The sequence below is a fragment of the Phyllobates terribilis genome, unplaced genomic scaffold (assembly GCF_046119375.1).
Source record: "Phyllobates terribilis strain yellow unplaced genomic scaffold, ASM4611937v1 Scaffold_2__4_contigs__length_985480577, whole genome shotgun sequence".
NCBI classification, from domain to species: domain Eukaryota; kingdom Metazoa; phylum Chordata; class Amphibia; order Anura; family Dendrobatidae; genus Phyllobates; species Phyllobates terribilis.
Window position 1 is genome coordinate 421,127,167 of NW_027362762.1, and position 20,057 is coordinate 421,147,223.

A 20,057-nucleotide genomic window follows, 5' to 3' on the forward strand; every position below is an offset into this window, starting at 1 on the left:
AAAATCCCTAGATCATTACTATGTGTACGAGTGAACATTGTTTTGTATTCAAGAAATAAAGCAATTGAGGGGCTGTGTACTTCATAAAAGTGAAAAAGAATTAGCCATCAATGAAACTAACCATCATGTCTATTTTACTAAACACCTTCCATTCAATGCCGAATCTGCCATGAGGTGTGATGAGCTTCTCACCTCATGTAGTGGACTGAAGTATCCCTCAGAGGACGGCATAATTCTCCTGCTCCTGATTCTAGTCATCCAGTCAGCTACAATCTCATGCTGTTTTGTTCTGTAGCAGGAGGATTGTGCCGACCCCTTAGAGACATTACTCAGGCAACGACCACCCACGCAGAACATAGTGATGCTGCAGCATTGGCTGGCTAAAGTCAGGAGCAGTCCTGCTCAAGCTCTAGCCAGCCAGCTGTAGCATCACTACATTCTGTGCAGGCCGGCATTGTTTGAATTACAGTGATTGTAAAACAACACTCCAGTTACTCCTGAATGTATGTATAAGACTGTATGTGTATCTCTGTGTTAAGGAGAATATATCACCAAATTTTTGCTAGCTAATCTGAGAGCAGCATAATATAGGGGAAGAGATCCTGATTTCAGTGATGTATCACTTATTGGGCTGCTTAGTGTAGTTTTTATAAAAACAATGTTTTATCAGCAGGAGATTATCACTAGAGGACAAGTAGACCTGCTGCCATGTAGTCAAACTACGCACCCACTAGTGATTGGCAGCTTTCAGCTTATGCACAGTATTCAAAGAAATCTGCCAATCAGTGATGTGGACGGGATTATACAGCACTCAGCATTCAGAGAATAGATAGATTTAGTAGGTAAAAGAGTTTTAACGTAAGTGATACATTGCTAGAATCAGGGTGTCTTCCCCTACATCATGCTGCTCTCAGAATAGGTAGCTTAAACCACCTTGTGTCAGATTCCATTTAATATTACATTTATGTAATGAGCACTTATTGTACAGTATACAGTACAGACCAAAAGTTTGGACACACCTTCTCATTTAAAGATTTTTCTGTATTTTCATGACTTTAAAAATTGTACATTCACACTGAAGGCATCAAAACTATGAATTAACACATGTGGAATTATATACTTAACAAAAAAGTGTGAAACAACTGAAAATATGTCTGATATTCTAGGTTCTTCAAAGTAGCCACCTTTTGCTTTGATAACTGCTTTACACACTCTTGACATTCTCTTGATGAGCTTCAAGAGGTAGTCACCGGAAATGGTTTTCACTTCACATGTGTGCCCTGTCAGGTTTAATAAGTGGGATTTCTTGCCTTATAAATGGGGTTGGGACCATGAGTTGTGTTGTGCAGAAGTCAGGTGGATACACAGCTGATAGTCCTAATTTGTATTACGGCAAGAAAAAAGCAGCTAAGTAAAGAAAAACGAGTGGCCATCATTACTTTCAGAAAAGAAGTTCAGTCAGTCCGAAAAATTGGGCAAACTTTGAAAGTGTCCCCAAGTGCAGTTGCAAAAACAATCAAGCGCTACAAAGAAACTGGCTCACATGAGGACTGCCCCAGGAAAGGAAGACCAAGAGTCACCTCTGCTTGTGAGGATAAGTTTATCCGAGTCACCAGCCTCAGAAATCGCAGGTTAACAGCAGCTCAGATTAGAGACCAGGTCAATGCCACACAGAGTTCTAGCAGCAGACACATCTCTACAATAACTGTTAAGAGGAGTCTTTGTGCAGTAGGCCTTCATGGTAAAATAGCTGCTAGGAAACCACTGCTAATTACAGGCAACAAGCAGAAGAGACTTGTTTTGGCTAAAGAACACAAGGAATGGACATTAGACCAGTGGAAATCTGTGCTTTGGTCTGATGAGTCCAAATTTGAGATCTTTGGTTCCAACCACCGTGTCTTTGTGCGACGCAGAAAAGGTGAACAGATGGACTCTACATGCCTGGTTTCCACTGTGAAGCATGGAGGAGGAGGTGTGATGGTGTGGGGGTGCTTTGCTGGTGACACTGTTGGGGATAAATTCAAAATTGAAGGCATACTGAACCAGCTCATTATTTTCTGGTATTATATATTTAAGCTAGAAAAGGAAAAATGGGATTGTATAGGTTTGTGGATTTTTGTTTTATTAAGGATATATTTTTTGGACGCCATTTTAATTTTTGTCTTAGATGCCAGAACAGCTAGAATCAGCCCTGCTGCTATAAACTCCAAAATTTTCAAAAGTTTTGAACATCTCTACATGAAGCTTGAAATTGGACATATAGAAAAATTAGCAAATATATATCTTAAAACATCTAAAAAGTATCAAAACTCCTGTCCATACACTCTATTATGACATATCGATATGATAGAGGGGATTTACATTTCCATCTATGAGCCAAAATGGAGAGCCGTTCCATATGAGCAACTCCTGTTCTGTCAGAAGAAGGGCTCATGCTCGTGTATTTTCGGTCCGAGTGCAATCCGACAAAACATCGGACCGCACTTGGACCAATGTTATTCTAAGGGGCCACGCACATGTCCAATATTCGGATCGCACTTGGCCATTCATGTCTATGGGTGCATGGAAAAAATTGGACAGCACTCGGATGACCTCGATTTGATTTTCACAGATTGACCGAATGGAGAAGATGGAGATTTTTTTTTCCTCAGCTGAGAAAATCAGATAACACTATGATCAAACTCTGATCAGATTCTGATCAGAGTTTGATCAGAGTGTGCATAGCATAGTCGTCGTGATTCTCTCAGATAAGAGAAAGCACAAAAGAATCCTAAAGTTGCTACTAAATTTCATTAGGGTGCTTGCCATAAAAACATTAGGGTATGTGCACACGTGGAGTATTTGCTGCGTTATTATCACATTTTTTCCTGAAACTGAAGGATTTCCTAGTACCAGCATAGTGAATACATTGTTTATATTTTTCTTGCAGATTTGAAGCAGTTTTAAACCTACAGGATGTCAATTCATTCAGCATTTTTGCAGCATTTTTCACCCATTCTAAACAATGTGAAAAAAAACATTAAAAATCAAGCAAAGCGCACGTTTATTATACAGCGTTTTCATTACAAGAGACACGTTTTTGATACAGAGAAGTCTGCAACAATTATTTAATATGCACACATACCCTTACCCTTACTGTACATATCTCAGTTACTTTTTAAGTTCTATTTTGACATTTGTTCATGTATGGAAGAAATATCATATTCCAATCACTGTATGTTCAATTACAGCAATTTAGAAATGATAACCTATATACAGTCATGGCCGAAAGTGTTGACACCCTTGAAATTGTTCCAGAAAATGAAGCATTGCTCTTAGAAAATTGTATCAATTACACATGTTTTATTATAACATGTTTATTTCCTTTGTGTATATTGGGACAACACAAAAAAACAGATAGAAAGGGGCAAATTGCACAGAATTTGATGCAAAATCCCAAAAATGGGTCGAACAAAATTATTGCCATCAAAATTGTGGGCAAACAAATTTGTTTCAAGCATGAAATACTCGTTCAAACTCACATGAGGTAGGTAATAGGTGTGGCAATATGAAAATCACACCTGAAACCAGATACAAATGGGAGAATTTGACTTAATCTTTGCATTGTGTGTCTGTGTGTGCTACACTAAGCATGGAGAACTGAAAGAGAAGAGAACTGTCTGAAGACTTGAGAGCCAAAATAGTTAAAAAAATATCAACAATCTCAAGGTTACAAGTCCAACTCCAGAGATTTTGAAGCTCCTTTGTCCACGGTGTGCAACATAATCAAGGAGTTTATAACCCATGGCACTGTAGCTAATCTCGCTGGACGTGGACGGCAGAGAAAAACTGATGAGAGGTTGCAAGACAGGATAGTCCGGATGGTGAATAAGCAGCCCCAATCAAGTTCCAAAGAAATTCAAGCTGTCCTGCATCAGTGTCAGCGTGAACTATCTGTCAACATTTGAATGAAATGAAACACTATTACGGAAGGCCCAGGAGGACCCCACTGCTGACACAGACATACAAAAGCTAGACTGCAGTTTGCCAAAATGTATGTGAGTACGCCAAAATCCTTCTGGGAAAGCGTCATGTGGACAGATGAGAACAAGGTAGAGCTTTTTGGTTAAGCACATCATTCTACTGTTTATCAAAAACAAAATGAGGCCTACAAAGAAAAGAATACAGAACCTATGGGCAAATTTAGTGGAGGCTCAAAGATGTTTTGGGGTTGTTCTGCTGCCTCTGGCACTGGGTGCCTTGACTGTGTAAAAGAGATCATGAAATCTGAAGTTACCAAAGGATTTTGGGTCACCATGTAGTGCCCAGTGTCAGAAAGCTGGGTTTGCATCCTAGCATCATAGGTCATGGGTCTTCAAGCAGGACAATGATCCAAAACATACTTCAAGATGCCCCCAGAAATGGATCGAAACAAAGCGTTGAAGAGTTCTGAAGTGGCCAGCAATGAGTCCGGATCTAAATCCCATTGAACACCTGTGGAGAGATCTTAAAATTGTTGTTGGGAGAAGGCGCCTTCAAATATGAGAGACCTGGAGCAGTTTGCAAAAGAAGAGTGGTCCAAAATTCCAGTTGAGAGGTGTAAGAAGCTTGTTGATGGTTATAGGAAGTGATTGATTGCAGTTATTTATTCCAAAGGGTGTGTAACCAAATATTAGGTTGAGGGTGACAATAATTTTGTCCGGCCCATTTTCAGGGTTTTGTGTGAAATTATGTCCAATTTGCCTTTTTTTCTCTGTTTTTTTTTCTGTGTTATACCACTACACACAAAGGAAATAAACATGTGTATAACAAAATGTGTAATTTCAATAATTCTCTGGGAGAAATACTTCATTTTGTAGAACAACTTTCAGGGTGCCAACACTTTTGGCCATGGCTGTAAACATAACTTCTTTGATTTCTCTCCTTATGTAGTTAGATCATTTGATAGAGACATATTAGAACGTCAGCACAGAAAAAACAAACATTCCTGTGAAATATGTCTAAATTATGTTCTATAAACAGCCATCAAATGAAGCAACAGGCCAAATTATAATAATTACCCATCTTTGTAGACTAATTATTTTATCTCCTGCTAGCCAAGTACATGGCACATTTGCTAATAGATTTTTGAAGATTTATCATTTTGTGCCAAGACGAGTTGCCTGTCATACGACGATACCATAAGAACTGGTCTATCTTACCACAGATCCATCCTCTCTACACACTCTTGCCGGAGGAAATTACAAACCCTGATAAGGTAATTTCAAGTTTTTAAATGCTTTTCAATTTATAATAATGGACGTACGTTTCCGTGAAGCACGGTTGATAGATCTACCTAATTAAAATTCACCAAGATTTATTAGAATGCATTGGGGAAACTTACACCATGCAAATAACATCCTAATGATAATTTGTAGTTCTATGCAAGCTCAAATATTTGACTGAGGGCCACGCTCATTTGTAACCTTATCTCCTCTGTTGTAACACTATATGGTTAACAATAAAAATAACCATGTTATCTTTGTGATTTTTTAAGAAAATGTGCCTTTTGTAGAAAATACAGGAAATATTCTACTATCTGATGCTATGTATTTTTTTCATGGCATCTAGACAAAAGGAAAATAGTAAAATATATTGCCTACTAATTAAAACTCCTGATGGTGCAAAGAAGTAGAGGGGTCAATTATCTAACTCTTTAATGAATCAGGAGCATCTAAAAAGTGGTGGGTGCTTTTGTGTGGCTTGTCACAAATCTTACTCCAGTCAGCAACTGGAAACTAGCGTGAAAACACCAAAAGTCACAAAAACGTTGCCACTTTTCAAAGCGATTTACGAATCACTTTGATAAATTGAGGCCTAAATGTACACACTGTGTCCCCTTCTCCCTCCATGCAGGGACACCGGCTTACTCACCGCCCGGTCCCTGAGACGTGGTACCCGGCGCGTTCCCCTTTTTCCTACTTCCTGTCCTGTTCAGAGTCCTAGCGGGGTGCCTAGGGTGTGTGCGGGCGCTCCCCAACTCTTAAAGGGGCAGTGTGCACATATAGCGACATCACAATCAGCTTGTTGCTGAGATGTATTTAGCATAATGAGTTCACCTGCTAGATGGCTCTGTGCCTATTGCTGGGAGTCATCCTGTATAAAAGACTCCCTCTCCCTTAAGGAGTCTCCAAAGCAACAGCTTTCATTAGTATGTAGCCTCCCCTACTAGTGAGTTGTTAGGTCCTCTGGTCCAGGTGTGACCGGTGTCTTGAACCCAAACCCCTGATCCCCGTGTGGCCATGTCCTGAACCCGAATCCCTGGTTCTGGCATAGGCAGGTCCTGAACCTGAATCCCTGGTCCATGTACGGCCAGCGCTTGTACATTGTCTCCTGGTCCTGGTGCTGCCAGTCCTGTCCCCGAAGTCCCCTGGTCCTGATGCAGCCAGAGCCTGAACATAGTCCCCTGGTTCTGGTGTGGCCCATCCTGTTCCCAAAGTCCCCTGGTCCCGGTGCGGCCAGTATCAGAACGTTTCCCTATCTGAATGTCCTTGTCAGTAACCATTCTGAAGTGATCCTGAACTGTACTTATTATTCTGAACAGAACCCTAGTCTATGTCAGCTAACCTGACCTCTGGGGTCAGCTGCTGCAGCAAAGGCATCTGCCTTGGAGTGGTGCCCAGCAGCTACCTGCAGCTCAGCCTGTATCCACCATCTGGAGCTGCAGTGAACACCAGGTAGCCGCTTAGCTATGCCCCTGACTCACCCCCTGGGCCAGTGCTGTAGTGCGGCGCGCGGGGGATACCCGGAGCCGGATCCGATGGGGGTAGTAGTCTTCGTGTGGCGGTGACCCGGTCCGCGCCCAGGGTGGTCAAACTTAGTGGCGGTTATTGGTATGATGGTATTAGTGTCCGACTACGCCACCCGTTGAATGCGGTTATGAAACCGCCGCTGCAGGGCAGACCGCTGAGGCCGGTGGTATAGGTGTGCAGCATTGTTGATATAACCCCCAACGGGAGAGGTATGGCCTCAGGGCAGCGGATGTGGATGATGTTGGGAGTGATGGTGTGGATGTCCCAGCACTAACGGTGCGACAAGGAAGCACGGAAACGCGAGGGTACAGTTCAGGGCCTTTACTGATGGTACAAGGCAAATTCCCCCGGGAGTACTGGCTAGTAGTTGGGGCCTGGTTAGTCTGCGAGTAAGCCGGAGTTCCCCTGGCCAGGTGGAGTTGTAGGCCTTCCCGTTAGTCTGTACCCTTCCTGGCTACCCTGCTTTCGGCGGTTACAAGTAGCCCACGTCCCTGGGTATACCGTGTGGTGCTCACCCGTATGGCTGGTGACCTGGGGCCTCCTGTTAGCCTCCGCTCCGGGGTGGCGGTGCTGGTCCCTTCGTTGTGACTGAGCCTCCGGGCTTTTATGGCCAGAGGACCTGGAATCCCCTGCCGGATGGATTCTGCTGCTGGGTATATCTTAGTCCCCACAGCCTCGGACTCCTGTGTCCGGTTTTAGTACCTTCTCCCAGGGCGAGCTCTGCACAGCTCCAGCCCCTGGCGCTTCTCCTTGGCTCCTACAGAGCTCCTGATGTCTATCTGTCCCTGTTTCTGCGTGTCCAGACCAGACTCCGTCTCTGTCTGGAACTCCTCTCTCTAACCCTGCCTCAGCCCCAGTTCATATAGGGGAAGTTCTTCCCCTCCCAGGACTGGGCAGGAGGTGTGGCATGCTTAGGATTCCTGCCCAGGAGACCTCCCACCTGCTCACAGACGTAATACTGCTATTACTGTGGAAACCAGACCCCTGGGGTGCCACATTCCCCCCTAGTGAAATTTAGTACTCCCGGACTAAACATAACAGGGTATAAACAATAACAATTAAATACATGAGATGGTCACGGCGTGTCCGTAACCGGGAAGCAATAAGGGTATCCATTTCACCAAAGAACAGGGAGCCGTAACCAGGTAGGGGTCTGTCCTGCCCTGAGTCTTTAACAGTCTGTAGTCCATTCCTGGGTTACGCTCCAAACATATTTACAACAGAGTTCCGGTTACTCACTGTCCATAACCTGTCAGTCCATATAAAGAAATCTGCAACTGAAAAACATAATTAGCAACGGCTACAACAAAACAGGTAACCATAAAATAGTTAAAGCAACTAGCCAACTTAGATTCTCCAACGTACGGGCATCTGGCCTCTGGTAACCCTAGTGGACCTACGGAGCTCACTAACTGGTCCTGCACTACAGGGTGTAGGAGGTGTTATGGGCAGGCTGGGCAGCTTTCTGCGCACTCTTTGGCTCACTAGGGGCACGGCAGGCTCACTACTAGCAGAGGGTTGATCCTCCTGTACTGCTGGTGTGGACTCTTCTGCCTCTTGGGCCGGCTGCTCTTCCAGCTCTACTGGTTCTTCTGTAGGCACTTGCGGGGCTGGCTGGAGAAAGGTGAGGACGGGTACCACGACAGCACCGTTTACTTGTGTCCAAGACCGGGGGAAGTCTCCGAGTACAGTCCTGATCATTTCTTCCCTTTCCTCTGCGGGTCGAGGGTTTTCTTGATCTTCTTCTTCAGGGCTTTGCAGCTGCTCGGGACACTTCTTCAGGTGGTCTCTGGAGACAACGGCTGTGGTTTCTCCTCCATCCTTACTGATCACGCAAATCTTTGGGCTCTCATGGCTTGATGGCAGTACGGTGTACGGGTCCTTCTCCCACTGGTCGTCCAACTTGTGGAGCCGTCTTTTCCTCTTCAAGACCTGCTCTCCAGGTACCAGGGGAACAGCGGGAGCATACTGATTATAAGCCCTCTCTTGCCTTTCTCTAGCTTGAGACAGACTTCGCTCCACGCTCTCCTGCACTTTCCGATACTGCTGCTGCCGCCCTGTATCCCAGTCTGCCTCTGGCGAGGTGTCCTCGGGCGTCAGGACTCCCATATCCAGGTCGATAGGCAGCTTACCAGGTCTCGCTCTCATTAGGTAAGCCGGGGTACAGTTGGTAGAACCTACAGGGATGTGGTTGTATAGGTCCACCAGATCAGGCAGCTTCTCAGGCCACATACTGCGTTCTTCCAGGGGCAATGTTTTCAGGAGGTCTATCACCACCTGGTTCATCTTCTCGCAGAGTCCATTAGTTTGTGGGTGATAGGGCGTTGTTCTTATCTTCGTGCAGCCATACAGGTTGCAGAACTCCTGGAAGACTTCCGCTTCGAAGGCTGGCCTTTGGTCTGTCAGCACTTGGTCCGGGTACCCGTGTGGATGGCAGAAGTGCTGCTGGAAGGCTCTAGCTGCTGTTTGAGCCGTTAAGTCCTTGACCGGGACCACCACCAGGAACCGGGAGTAATGATCTACGATTGTGAGGGCGTAGACATACCCAGATCTGCTTGGAGCCAGTTTCACATGGTCCAGGGCTACCAGTTCCAGTGGCTGTCGGGTGATGATGGGCTGCAAGGGAGTCTTCTGGCTGGCACGGTCCTTCCTTCTTAGGTGGCACGGTCCACAGTTTCTGCACCACCTCTCGATGGCTCCTCTCATGCCTACCCAGTAGAACCGTTCACGCAATAAGAACTCCAGCTTCTTCCACCCGAAATGTCCTGCTCCGTTGTGGTATGCCTCCAGAATCATAGCCGCGTCTCGTCTGGGGACCACTACCTGCCAGGTCAACTCATGCGTTCGAGAATTAACCATTCTCCGGCACAACTTCTCCCTGTAGAGGAACAGCCTACTTTTCTCCTTCCACAGTTGCTTAGTCTCCTCTGGGGCGTCTGGGTCCAGACTGGCATCGGCTTGGGTCAGCATTTCCTTCACCAGGCGGACTGCAGGATCACTGTCTTGCGTCTCCGCCCAGTTGTAGTGGGGCAAGGGATTGAACGTCGCGGAGCGCCTGTCCTTCACACGGTTGGAATACAGGGTAATCCCATGACGGTGGAACGCAGGGAGCTCAACTTCTTCCAGATCTTCTGGATCTTCCCCTACGTCCGGTAAGTTCGGCATTCTAGACAGGGCATCCGCGTTGGCATTTGAGCATCCTGCCCGGTATTTGATGGTGAATTCAAAGTTGGACAGGCGAGCCATCCATCTCTGTTCCAGAGCACCGAGCCTTGCAGTGTCCAGGTGTGTCAACGGGTTGTTATCTGTGTACACGATGAATTTGGAGGAGGCAAGGTAATGCTTGAAACGTTCGGTCACTGCCCACACTACTGCCAGGAACTCCAGCTTGAATGAGCTATAATTCTCAGGGTTCCTCTCGGTGGGTCGTAGCTTTCGGCTAGCGTAAGCAATTACCCGTTCTTTTCCTTGCTGGATCTGGGACAGCACGGCTCCTAGCCCGATGTTACTTGCGTCCGTGTGGAGGATAAAGGGCTGGCTGTAGTCTGGATATGCCAGGATTTCATCCCACTGGAGGGCCATCTTCAGCTGGCAAAAGGACTCCTCTTCCAGCTTTTCCCACCTGAAGGGCGGCTTCTGGTTTTTGGCTTTTCGAGATTGACCTATCAGGAGGTCCTGCATAGGGGCTGCCATTTTGGTGAAACCGGGAATGAATCTTCGGTAGTAGCCTACCAACCCGAGGAACTGCCGCACTTCCTTTATGCTGGAGGGTCTTGGCCAGTCCTTAATCACGGTGATCTTATCAGGGTCAGGAGCCACTCCGTCAGCACTCACCACGTGTCCCAGGTATTGCACCTTTGGTTTCAGGAGATGACACTTGGAGGGTTTCACCTTTAGGCCGTAGTTTGCCAGAGCTTCGAACACTTCTGCCAGGTGTTTCAGGTGGTCCTCGTAGGTCTTGGAATAGACGATGACATCGTCCAGGTATAACAGGACCGTCTCGAAGTTCCGGTGTCCCAGACAGCATTCCATCAACCGTTGGAAGGTTCCTGGTGCGTTGCAGAGCCCGAACGGCATGCAGTTAAATTCGCTGAGACCCATCGGGGTGGTGAATGCGGTCTTCTCCCGGTCTGCCTCTGCTACAGGAACCTGCCAGTACCCGCTAGTGAGATCCAAAGTAGAGAAGAAGTTAGCAGATTTTAATGCAGCTAAGGACTCTTCTATCCTTGGTAACGGGTACGCATCTTTGTGTGTGATACGGTTGACCTTCCTGTAGTCTACACACATTCTCATAGTGTTGTCCTTCTTTTTCACTAAGACTAGTGGAGCTGCCCAGGGGCTACAGCTGTCTCTGATTACCCCAGCCTCCTTCATGTCTCTAAGCATCCCCTTGGCGTGTTGGTAGTGTGCAGGGGGTACGGGTCGGTATCTCTCCTTTATGGGAGGATGGTCTCCCGTGGGGATGTGATGTTCTACCCCCTTTACTCGCCCGAAGTCTAACGGGTGTTTACTAAACACTCTCTCGTACTCTTGAACCACCCGATAGACTCCTTGTTTCTGGTGTGAAGGAGTGGAGTCGGTACCCAGATGTAGTTGCTGACACCAGTCCCCCGCTGGTTTCTTAGAGCCGTTACCTTCCTCTGGTTGAGATGGAGGCAAGGGTTCCACGGCCTGTACAGAATTCTGGTTTATGGTGAACAATTTAGCTAGCGTGGCATACCGGGGCAGGTGTACTTCTCTCTCACCGATATTTATGATGCGAACGGGCACCCTCCCATGGCGTACATCGACCACCCCCCGTGCTGTCAAAATGGTGGGCCTACTGTCTGAGTAGACGGGTTCTACCATTGCTTGGTAGTCTCTACCTCTTAGACCAATAGCTGCCCGGCACCAAATCATCATCTCACTTTTTGGGGGCATGGCAATAGGGAACGGGTCACACATTCTCACGCTACCTATCTCACCACCAGATAGTTCCACCTGTTGCCGCTTCATCAGTGCCCGGATCTCTTTTTGGAGCACACGCTGCTGGCCGGAACTGGCGTTCTTGGCAACCTGCTGTAAAATGAGAATCACCTCTGCAAGACAATTTTCAATTACATTGGTTCTCAGGGTGATTCTAGGGTGACTCTCATGACGGTCTATGTCCACTATAATCAGTCCTTGTGCAGCCAGTTCGACTTTACCGATTTTAATGGTCACCTCCTTGAATCCCACCTGGGGCACGGGCTGACCATTGCTGGCGATGATACTCAGGTCATCGTCTGGGTAGCGGGTTATGTCCGAATCATTCCAGTACTGCTTGAAGAGCACGTACGGGATGGTGGTGACCTGTGACCCAGTGTCTAGTAGGGCACTCATAGGAATGCCATCCAGTACCACAGGCAATATTGGACATCCCCCTACGTATTTATCACGCCAGTTTGATGGGCCTGATGGTCTTATGCCTGGGGGTTGGCCCTCTACCCCAGGTTGTGCCCGTTTAAATGACAGTACCTTGCCACATGTCCGGGTTGATTGCAGCGGCGGCAAATAGGTCGTCCGTCCTCGTTGTATCGATCGCTGGGTCTTCCTCTGGCCGGTGGGGTCCTCCTTGGTGGCGCCACGGGATGTCCTCCGGTCCGGATGCCAGCTCGATCTTCCCTGCAGTAGAAACCTGTAAAGACTGCACAGTTCGGGTTAGCGCGGCAACGCTTTTAGTTAGCTCTTGGACCTGATGGTGCAGGTCTGTAGCCGGGTCACTGTTTAAAGCCTGCGCATCAGCTCCCACAGGCCCTGCAGACAAGGGCGCCGTCTCCTGGTGATAAGTGATAGCAGGGCGCCTGTGGGTCACAGCGCCACCTGGTGCCGGTTCTCGGAGCACCCGGATGGCTCTGTCCTTGAACTGTGCAAAGTCCAGGTCAGGGTCCTGTAAGGCCATTGCCCGCAACTGGGTTCGGTGGGCATTGCACAGTAGACCCTCAATGAATTGTTCAGTCAACAGCTTATCTTCATTTCCCACGCTGTCAGGGTCTGCCTGCTTAATGGCTCTCAGGGCCTCTTGTAGGTTTAGAGCATAGTCTCTTATACTCTCATGTGCCCGTTGTTTGCACCCATAAAATCTTAGTTTTATTTCGGCTGAGGTGCGAGTGTCAAATGTGTCTTTCAGCCGGGTTAGTATGTCTCGGACAGTCCTCTTCCTCCCAGGTGGCCAGGACTTTACCTCCCTTTGGGCTGCCCCGATTAATTGGGCCACCAGGATGCTCACTTTTTGCGCCTCCGTGAGGGGATACACCTGGAAGAGGCTATCCAGCCTTTCTCTGAAGTCATTTAGGGTATGTGACTCCCCTGAGTACTGGGGTAGCCAGGCTGCCCCCGGGATATAGGGCATGGTGAAAGGCATGACCGCAGCAGCGGTGGCGCTGGCGGCGGCTGTGGCGGTGAAGCTCTCCTCCGTATCCGACATTCTCCTCCCCCCTAGTGGACCGTGGCCTACCTTGCGATGATCCTCTTCCGCAGGCCGCGGCTCCGCAGTGGATCGTCAGGGTTGAGGACCTTCCGTCGCGCTCCTGTGACGTCGGCGTCTGCTGGGCTCCTTCCAGGACCTTACGCAACGTCCGGACGTGAGGCGGGGCTTCAGTTCTCGCGGGCTTTCGGAGTCCACGCCCCTCTTCTTCCCGCGCGGCGCCCTCAAGATGGCGTCCAATGGCGGGAAAACTCCACGGATGGCGGGAAGAAGGCAGAAGATGGCGTCGGATGGCGGGAATCGGCTCCAGATGGCGGGAAACGACTCCGGACGGCGGGAAACTTCACCACAGGTAAGTATAAAAGTCTCTTTTTTCAGGCACGCAGTACCCGGTGGTTGTGGGCACGTGATCCTGCCGACTACGCCAAAATTGACTCACCCCCTGGGCCAGTGCTGTAGTGCAGCGCGCGTGCGCGCGGGGGATACCCGGAGCCGGATCCGATGGGGGTAGTAGTCTTCGTGTGGCGGTGACCCGGTCCGCGCCCAGGGTGGTCAAACTTAGTGGCGGTTATTGGTATGATGGTATTAGTGTCCGACTACGCCACCCGTTGAATGCGGTTATGAAACCGCCGCTGCAGGGCAGACCGCTGAGGCCGGTGGTATAGGTGTGCAGCAATGTTGATATAACCCCCAACGGGAGAGGTATGGCCTCAGGGCAGCGGATGTGGATGATGTTGGGAGTGATGGTGTGGATGTCCCAGCACTAACGGTGCGACAAGGAAGCACGGAAACGCGAGGGTACAGTTCAGGGCCTTTACTGATGGTACAAGGCAAATTCCCCCGGGAGTACTGGCTAGTAGTTGGGGCCTGGTTAGTCTGCGAGTAAGCCGGAGTTCCCCTGGCCAGGTGGAGTTGTAGGCCTTCCCGTTAGTCTGTACCCTTCCTGGCTACCCTGCTTTCGGCGGTTACAAGTAGCCCACATCCCTGGGTATACCGTGTGGTGCTCACCCGTATGGCTGGTGACCTGGGGCCTCCTGTTAGCCTCCGCTCCGGGATGGCGGTGCTGGTCCCTTCGTTGTGACTGAGCCTCCGGGCTTTTATGGCCAGAGGACCTGGAATCCCCTGCCGGATGGATTCTGCTGCTGGGTATATCTTAGTCCCCACAGCCTCGGACTCCTGTGTCCGGTTTTAGTACCTTCTCCCAGGGCGAGCTCTGCACAGCTCCAGCCCCTGGCGCTTCTCCTTGGCTCCTACAGAGCTCCTGATGTCTATCTGTCCCTGTTTCTGCGTGTCCAGACCAGACTCCGTCTCTGTCTGGAACTCCTCTCTCTAACCCTGCCTCAGCCCCAGTTTATATAGGGGAAGTTCTTCCCCTCCCAGGACTGGGCAGGAGTTGTGGCATGCTTAGGATTCCTGCCCAGGAGACCTCCCACCTGCTCACAGACGTAATACTGCTATTACTGTGGAAACCAGACCCCTGGGGTGCCACACCCTTACCTAGGCAGACCCGGCCCAGGGGCACAGTGGGTTCACTAATCTACATGCGCCACCGGTAGGCGTAACACACACACAATTCTGCAGCACACACAACACTGCTACATGCACAGTAGATACACACAGCATTGTGGCAGACATAGTTGATAACTTCAATTTATCTTGTCATGCAATCCCCCATGGACTGCTGTTTCATGATCTGATGTGCATGTTTGCTTTAGCTTTATCGCCTGTCTTCTGATAATCAGACAGATTAGTGTGCATTAAGGCTCATTCAGACATCCGATTTTCACGTACGAGTGCTATCCGTGTTTTTCCTGTGATAGTCTATGGGGCCACTCACATGTCCGTGATTTTTCTCAAACAGAGCGGTCCGCAGAAATCGCAAAGACGTCCTATTTTTATCCGAGGGTCGGATCAAAATCGTCAATGCAAGTCAATGGATCCGTGAAAAAAATCTGAGTTCGGTCTGATTTTCACGGACTGTCAGAATGGAGAAGGTGGAGAAACTTTTTTTTTTATTTCTACACGTATAAGAAAAATGTATGTCACGCAAACAATCTGATCAAAGTCTGATCAGAATAATATGTCAGTTTTTCTCGTGCGTGGAAAAATCAGAAGTCTAAATGCGCCCTTAGGGAAAAAGACTTGGCAGCTGCTCAGTTCGCTGCTCAGTTCTCTGTGGATCACGAAGGATGCTGCATTAGAGCTCAGCTCAGTCACTAAGGAAGCTGACTGCAGATTATGAAATGGACACACTTTTTAATAATTGTGTTTTATAGCCCAGAATTATGGTAATTGGTTATGACATTCCTTTTTTGCATATTGGACTTCGCTTTGCATTTTTAAAGCTAGATCCCCTTATTTGGCCATGTAAATTTAAAAGGTGTTGCCTAATACTATACAGTCACGTGAATCGGTTACACAACATCATACAGATACACTGTTCTACTCGACAACTGCTTTGAGTTTTAATCATAGATTACAGCAAATTTGCAATGAATAACGGCACTCTGTGGTCATAAACCAACCTTCTGTATAAGTAATGACTTAGATGGCTGCCCTTATTACTTATCCTCTTAGCTGCACAGATGAAATGTTTCCTCTGCACCTGAATTGTCTACACCTTAAGGATCGGTAGAGCACTCAAAAAATGCTCTGCTCAATCACAGGTGTGCATCTGCACAATTATAGCTGTCAAGGGTATGTGCATAAGGTCAGGAGCCGCCTGCGGCGCGATACTGCGGAATAGCCACGCGGCTTACGCTTATTATGCAAATGAATGGCGCCATTTTTTTTTCTTCACATGCGGACTTTCCTCATATAGGTTATGTCTATGGGGAAAGTCCACACGTGGACCCGCAAGAGGAATTGACATGCTGCGGGTCTGAAAGATGCGCCGCATGTCAGTTACTGTGGGTGATCCGCAGGTGCCCAGATACGAATAGTCGACATGGGATTTCTAGAAATCCCATCCACTATGCTGTAACACCTGGTCGCTGCAGGTTTGACGCTGCATAACACGCAGAGTCAAACCCGCAACCGCTCCTGACCGTGTGCACATACCCTAACAGTATTCTGCTTCCTGCTGCAGACAGTGTGCTGCTGCAGTCTGGAGAGGTGAGTAACCCACTGGACACTCGATATGATATATAAACCTCAAAATTGTGTTCTACGAGGGCTTATAAAATGCATTCAGTGCCCTAGACCAGTGTTCCTCAACTCCAGTCCTCAAGGCCCACCAACAGATCATGTTTTCAGGATTTTCTTAGTATTGCACAGGTGATGGAATTATTGCCTGTGCAGGTGATGTAATTATCACCTGGGCAATACTAAGGAAATCCTGAAAACATGACCTATTGGTGGGCCTTGAGGACTGGAGATGGGGAACCCTGCCCTAGACCACCAGGGATCCTAGCATTGACTTCTACACTGACTTAGGCCTCTTTCACACGTTAGTGTCTCCAGTACATGTGGTGACAGTTTCAACACGTACCGAAGACACTTACACATGTAGACTGATTCAAATGAATGGGTCTCCGCACAAGTCAGTGTGTTTCCACAGACCGTGTGTCCGTGGGCAAAACACGCTAACATGTCCGTTTTTTGCACGCCGCACGGGCCTCAAAACATCCCACACACGTGCACACTTTGGCACACGGATGACATCCGTGTGTCATCAGTATCACACGTACCTGGGAATCAGCTGGTACAGTTAGCACTGTTCTTAAGCGCCGGGTGCTGGTGACAGCTCTCATCATTGTCCACTGCTTGCGCTGCGATCAGCGCAAGCAAGGGACAATGTTGAGAGTTGTAGTTAGCCCCCGCTGTCTACATAGAGTGTAAAATTAAGAATAAAATAAAAAACATATTATACTCACCTTTATACCTAATTCCCTGAAGCCGTTGTCCCCTGTAAACAAGCCAAAAATAAAAAACACAATATCCCTCACCTGTCCGAAGATGAAATAATCCAGTGTCCTACGCCGTAATCCATCTGACCGACATTTCTTCATCAGCATGTGTGGTGGCTTGATGCGACCGCACAAGCTGAGGAGCAGAGGACAATGAGAGTTCAGCGCAGTTCAGGGACTCGCTCACTGCAGCAAATTATTCTCCTTTGCTTCTCAGTCTGTGCGGTCGCCTTGAGCCACCGAACATGCTGATCAAGAAATGTCACCCAGATGGATTACGGCATGGGACACTGAATTATTTAATCTTTGGACAGGTGAGGGATATTGTGTTTTTTTATTTTTGGTTTGTTTACAGGGGACAATTGCTTAAGGGAATTAGGTGTAAAGGTGAGTATAATGTGTTTTATATTTTATACTTAATTTTACATTCTATGTAGACAGCAGGGGCTGATCGCAACACAAGCAGGGGTCAATGATGAGAGCTGCCCCAGCACCGGGCACTTGGGAACAGCGCTGACTATAGTGCTGATTCCCAGGCACGGTACATGTGATACTTATGCGGCACATGGCTGCCACACGTATGCCACACACGGACACTGATATCTCCGGTACTGTTTTTTTCAGTACCGAAAATATCAGGACGTGTGAAAGAGGCCTTAGAAAAACAGAAGTCTAAAATTAACCGACATTCAGCCTTTCAATACCATGGACAAACTAATTATTAGGGACCTGTGTGTTAATGTTTATTTGATGCCGTCCTACTCCATTGATTTAGGCCCATGACATAAAAGCCTTTCATCCGAGGTATTTACTGGGAGTACTTCCTGCTGCATGCTACAGTTTTTTATTCACCTATATAGCGCCATTATTCCACAGCGCTTTACAGACATCAGCATCACTGTCCCCATTGGGGCTGACAATCTAAATTCCAAGTTATCTAAATCAGTTTGTTATTGGAGTATAGATCTTCGTATGGAATGGAGCAATCTGTCATGCCATTCCATACAGTAAAAATGAAAAATTGACATAAAATTGCCCTTGTCACTGGTTGCAAAGGGTTAGTGAAAGTACTGACCCTGATCTCGCTCATGATTTATATTGCAACCCTTCTTGCTCAGATTGGCTGCTGTGCATAGTCACAAATAGTGTTGAGCAAATTAGTTCGGCATTTAAAATTCGGTTTCGTGTTCGGGATTCGGGCTTGTTCGCGCCAAAAAATTGTCTCCGCCCACAAACTTCCCTGATTTGCCATGCTGTCACGCAGACAACATCTGCAGATAACATCTGCGTGACAGCGTGGCAAATCAGGGATGTTCGTGGGCAGAGCCGATTTTTTGGCACGAACAAGCCGGAACCCCGAACACGAACCCAAATTTTAAATGCCAAACAAATTCGCTCAACACTAGTCACAAGCCCTTCAAGATGCTTACAAAGTATAGTATGATAATGAACTATATGCAACTAAACCACCAATAGGAGGAACAACAAACAACTAGGCCTGGTTTCACACCACATTCCACAGAGCCAAACTTCTGTACAACTTTCTTCATAAAAAAAAGTTGGAATAGACTTAAGTACAACAGAAACACATTTTATGAAAGCTTCTATTCATCTTGTATAAGGTAAATTTAATTCCTGCTTTTAATATAAAAAGACATACGGAACAGAGGGCAGATCTCCAGAATTTAAATGTTGAAATATTTACTGAGCTAAATGAGCCTGAATAAGGAGATACATAGAGGTCATCAATAATCATGTATATCTAAAAAATTAAATAGATTAAAATATATGTGATGACCTATTTGTCATGCAGGTTATAAATGGCATGACCCTTAGCTCTTGGATTTCCCCTGGAGAATATCACATAACCCTATAATGTTAAAGGGGTTGACCAGACTTTAGCTATGAGTCTGCCATCACTCTTTGTGACTGCAGACTTGTAAATCTTCACATCGTGTGCACTGCGTGCTGTGAGGATTCTCCAGTGCCGGCGCCAGGAGCAGTGACCTCAAGTATGTGATTTGCAATACATACATGCAGTTACATGCCGATTAGATGGGTGCCGGCACGGGAGGATCCTCATAGAGCGCAGTGCACACGATGTAAGGATTCACAAGTCTGCAGTCATATAGAGTGACTGCAGTCTTGTAGCTTAAGACGGGACAACTGCTTTAACCCATTTTATTATTTCAATTATTATATAAATGTTCCACATTATCACAAAATTAAAGTCAACAAACTGCATTAACTAGCATAGTTAATCCCATTAGAAACTGAATCAACGCACATTTTTCTATTATATGTTGCATCTTTTGGAAAGAACTAAAGTACTGAGCAGCCACTTTACCACAGCATCCTTGTCGGGCTGATGTATATAGGGTATTATATGCTGATGTTGTTGGCATAGTTAGCTGTCAATCCAGTACAAACAGAAGCTTGGTGAGTGTCAGCGCTTCATCCCCAGGCTTGGATTGCTCTCCTCAATAAACACATTAGAGATGCATTTATACGTTGTGTTGGCTTAATATACGACTATCCATCTGCTATGGTGGCTTACAGCCTGTTTGCTATCTCAGACGGCCAAATGTGCTTCTTTTTGTCATTTCTGTCTCATATAACTGCCAAGAATGAATTGCAATTAAAAATATTTTAAAGATCCGTTTAGCTGTACATCTATACTAACTTCAAGCACTGCATAAAGTCTGTTACTTAATTTGCCAGCAATTTAGAGCAAGTAATATAATCTGTCTCAAATAAATGAATTCATGTGTAGCATCATAATTGCTCAGTAACAAAGTTATAATAAGTACCTGACATTCCACACATATTTTAACAAGGGATATTTTAGTTATACTGGATATCAGCAGGCTTCTGATCTATACAAGCAATACAATTAAATTGTAGAAAAAGACCCCGATTCATCATTTGCGTTAT

General features: G+C 46.9%; 1 protein-coding gene across 1 annotated transcript in view; it reads right to left on the reverse strand.

The window, feature by feature from the left end:
* LOC141213014 (uncharacterized) overlaps nt 1-20,057 on the reverse strand; it is a 903,379-nt gene that overhangs the window by 530,101 nt on the left and 353,221 nt on the right. The window lies entirely within an intron of this gene.